Source organism: Pinus tabuliformis, chromosome 2_2 (assembly GCF_031772625.1).
Source record: "Pinus tabuliformis cultivar Carrire ecotype Pingquan chromosome 2_2, CPIR1, whole genome shotgun sequence".
Lineage (NCBI taxonomy): Eukaryota > Viridiplantae > Streptophyta > Pinopsida > Pinales > Pinaceae > Pinus > Pinus tabuliformis.
The window spans coordinates 1,232,312,618-1,232,317,626 of record NC_142300.1 but is presented as its reverse complement, the minus strand read 5'-3'; positions in this window follow the sequence as shown (position 1 = coordinate 1,232,317,626).

Sequence of the window (5,009 nt, the reverse complement as noted above, 5' to 3'; positions counted from 1 at the left end):
TACATCATATTTACAATCTTATATCTCTGGCCACATAACCAAAACTGGGAAATATGTCTCGGCATGCTAGCCCCCAAAATAACCAAAACATAAATGCATGGGCACGTAAGCCAACAAAATGACTCCAACTCACCAACGTAATATCAATGTATGTATATTTACATCACAAGTTGGCAATGGTATTACACCCTCTAATTCACAAGTTCTCTTCCTATGAAGTATTTATATATTATTATTATTGAAGGGGTGTTGTCTAAATTGAGTTTATCCTCTTAATTGTTTACTAAAGATAGATTCCCTTCATTCAATTTTTTGGGACCAAATCTTTATCTTTCTCTAGTTCTAATTTTTTTGATAAATCTTCCTTTTCTTCATCTATTTCTCTATAGACTTGTAATATTCAATATATTGCCAATTCTTCATTTTGGCTTGAACATTTTCTTTTTTGGAGGATGAGTTTGATATTATGAACAAGTATCGTAAAGATGACATGTGTGTTGACAATTTTAACACTAAAAAGTTGTGGTTTCAATGTCTAGAATTTGAATTCACTAATTTTCCCATTTGAGAATCACTAGTGCAAAATGGTTAATTTGTGAGTGTGTGACCAAAAACCCTAGTCCAAAAAAAATTGTCAAATAAATACTTGAAAATTTGAGTAATATAAATGTATTCTAAGTGTTGCAGCTATAAATTACTAACATAAACTACTTCTCTAGATTATGGATAAACACATACAACTACTCAACAACTATGTGAATAAAAACTAGTGGTAATTATTAATTATATGTAATTGAGTTCTAGTGGTATTGTTATACGAAATTTATGATTCAAACAAAAGTATTTTCCCTAGACCTAGTGGATTGGTCTAGTACAATAGAAAGCAAAGAATATAGAGTTTCCCTTAGAGAAATTAAAGAATGGAAAGAGGTTTACTTGGAATCTATTGTAAGTTTTACTTTCCTCCTGGCTTGTAAGATCCAATTGTAGCGCTGATTGTTATAATTAGAACCTACACACACAACCAAACAAGCCAAGGATCCACAACATCTATGTAGCATAATTCAATTACTATATTCAATGAATCAGCAAGGCATTGAAATATGTGAATGCAAATGTAATACAACACATATAGGAAAATGTAGGAATTTACAGGGTAAGTTCCTCAGAAAGAATACCAAAAGGACACCGCTCACAACCAGATCACAGATCAATACACCAGTATTTTTGACGTGGTTAAAACCCTCAAAGAGGGAAACAGTCCACGGCCTGTCCCAACGTGGGTACTACAGGCAATTTATTAATCAAAGAATGAAAATTTACATAAGCTTCTCTCATGCACGGATTACCCGAACAATGACCCTCCATGCGCTTTAAATAGAACTCATGGACCAATCGGGTGTCAAGCCACGGATCAAGTGTCGGTAATACCGAGGAGAGAATGAACCGTCGGATCACTACATATCGTGACCGTCGGATTGTAAGTTACAAAATGTACAACGGTAAAGAAACACACTTTACCTAACTCTATACCTAACTCTATACTAGACCAAGTTGAACTTAACTATTTCCTATGTGTCGGAATATCCTAACATCCCCCCTTAAGAACAACTTGGGATAGGATTGAAGGATTTACAAATATGACACAATAGGAGAAGGAAGGAGGCACTAGAGCCTATCCCCCCTTAGTGACAACTTCCTGAACTCCAAGCATATATCGAAGTTTAGTGAACTTCGCCTCTGTGAGAGCCTTTGTGAAGATGTCTGCAACCTGATCATCTGTTGAACAATATTGCACTTCAAGAACATGGTCATGAATGAGCTTTCTGATGAAGTGCATGTGTAGTTCAATGTGTTTGCTGTGCTGATGCTGGACTGGATCTTTGCATAGCTGAATGGCACTTTGATTATCACACCAAAGTGTGGTTGGATGCTGCTGCTCAAAGCCAAACTCTGATAGGATCTGACGAAGCCACAAGGCTTCCTTACTAGCTTCCACGGCACCACGATACTCTGCTTCTGCTGACGAAAGAGAAATGGCAGCCTGTTTCTTACAAGCCCATGTAATAGGTCCTGAACCAAGAGTGAAGACATAACCGCAGTAGACTTCCGATCATCAGGGTCACCAGCCCAATCAGAATCAGTGAAACCAACTAACAGAGGAGCTGCTTTGGCACTGTAATGAATCCCAAACTGTACTGTACCTCGAACATAACGAAGTATTCTTTTAGCTGCTTTCCAATGACTTTCACGGGGGTTTTGCATAAAACGAGCAACAAGGCCAACAGCAAAGGAAAGATCAGGACGAGTATGGGTTAAATACAAGAGTTTTCCTACAAGTTGACGGTATAAGGTAGCATCAACTTCAGGAGAAGTACAAGAGACTGAAAGTTTGACTCCAGACTGAAAGGGAGAAGGGGCTGGCTTACAGTCTTCCATGTGAAAATGACGAAGAATATCACAAGCATACTTGGACTGGGAAAGGAAAATACCCTCCTTGGATTGCAAGACTTGAAGACCGAGAAAATAGTGTAAGTGTCCTAAGTCTGTCATTTCAAATTTCTTTTTAAGGCTGGACTTCACATGGTTTATAAGGTTGGGATCACTACCAGTAAGAATAAGATCATCAACATAAAGAACAAGGATGATAAGAGAGTTGCCCACTTTCTTGGTGTAGACAGTATTGTCAGAATGACACCTAGAAAAGCCAGATTCTAAAAGAAAGCTATCCATTTTGGCATACCAAGCCCGAGGAGCTTGCTTGAGGCCATAAAGGGATTTCTTAAGTCGACAAACAAGGCTGGAGTCTGTTTGTATGAAGCCAATGGGTTGTTCCATATAGATTTCTTCCTGCAAGTCCCCATGCAAGAAGGCAGATTTAACATCCATCTGATGGACTTCCCATTTTAAAGAGGCAGCAAGGGAAAGAACAAGGCGGATAGAGTTCATTTTGGCAACAGGGGAGAAGGTTTCAGTGTAGTCAATGCCTTCAACCTGTGAAAAGCCCTTAGCAACGAGACGAGCTTTATGTTTATCAACTTTCCCATCTGGTCCATACTTGGTTCTGTAAACCCATTTACATCTAACAAGTTTGCGTCCCTTTGGTAGAGGAACAAGATCCCATGTATCATTTGTCATCAATGAATGATATTCTTCATTCATAGCTGCTTCCCAATGTGGATGGCCTGAAGCTTCTGCAAAAGTGTCAGGATCATGATTTACTGGAGCTTGAGCCAGTAAAGAAGAGGCTCTTTCAAACTGAGAACGTGTACGTCGCTGATCTGTAGGATCACGGCAAGATCACCTGCTGCATCCCGAGTAGCACGGACCCATCTTGGAAGTTGAGGATCCTGAGAAGGTGGGGGAGGATTATCATCCTCGCTTTCATCATCTGAAGAAGAAATGTTTTCAAAAGTAGAAGAGATAGGAAGAGGTGGCACATCCGCCGGACTAGGCTCGCAGGCCGATTTATTTTCATCAAATTTTACATCTCTTCTAATGATAACATTTTTGGACTTAAATGGAATAAGTCTATAACCTTTTACATCTTCAGAATATCCAACAAAAGTACATTTCTCACTCTTAGGTTCTAAAGCTTTATGCTTTTCATCTGGAATATGGGCCCATGCTTCACTTCCAAACACACGAAAGTGACTTACATCTGGTTTAATGGAACTCCAAGCTTCTTCTGGAGTGATATTCTCTAGAACCTTAGTAGGAGTGCGATTGATTATATAATTTGCACAATTAATTGCTTCGGCCCAAAAACTAAGACTGAGTCCTTTAGATTGCAGCATACAATTAGCCATTTCCTTTAAGGTGCGATTTTTCCTTTCAGCTACACCATTTTGTTGTGGAGTGTATGGAACAGTATGTTGCATTTGAATTCCATTTTCGGTGCAAAAGTTGATGAATGTGTTTTTAACATATTCTCCACCATTATCAGTTCTTAGCTTAAGAATTTGATGTCCAGATTGTTTTTCAACAAAGGCTTTGAAGGCCAAAAATGTGTTAAATACTTCGCTCTTGAGTTTTAAGAAGTATACCCAAGTGCGTCTGGAGAAATCATCAATGAAAGTTAAGAAGTACTTGCAGCCAGAGAATGAAGCAACAGGAAGAGGACCACATAAATCACTGTGCACAAGCTGTAAAGGGGCTGAGGCGTGCCAAGAGGCACGTTTGTCAAAACTGTCCCGATGATGTTTTCCGAGTACACATCCGGAACAAACACCATCTCTGCAAGATACCATAGGAAGACCTGTCACCATATTTTCTTTACATAGATGCTGAAGGGAGCGATAGTTTAAGTGACCAAATCGCTCATGCCAAAGTTTGCTCACTTCATCATTATGAGCAACAAATACTGAGGGAAGATGTGATGACCCAAAGTTGTGAAACTTATACAACCTTGTGGAATCATCAGCAAGACCAGTAGCTAGAATCTGTTTAGGATCTTTTAGATCCTTGATTACAACATCATGAGGTGAAAATTCAACAATTTTACCTTCACCTGAATGAGTTATCTGATAGACAGATAGAAGGTTGCAGGATAAGGTTGGAACACATAATACATCATTAAACTGACCATTGTCTAGATGAACAGTTCCAGTCCCTACAACATTAAGAGATCTATCATCACCAACATATATATTTTTGGTGTTACAATCATTTAAAGAAGAAAACATGGCTTGGTTTTTGGCCATGTGATAAGAGGCTCCAGAATCAATGAGCCACTCATGAGAATGAGAAGAAGAAGAAGATACATTTAATGCATAACCAGACTGAGATGATTGACAACGACATGCAGAAAGTGCCATTCCGGAAGTTGAAGTTGAAGTAGGCTCCACATGGATGTTATGTTTCTTCATTGCGGCTTCCAAGGCTTCCATCTTCTTAAAGCATTTAGATTCTAAGTGGCCATCTCGATTACAAAAGTTACAATGTCTATCAGTCTTCTTCCATTTGTTTTTATTGGTCTTATCATTTTGCTGAAATGATCTTTCATTTTG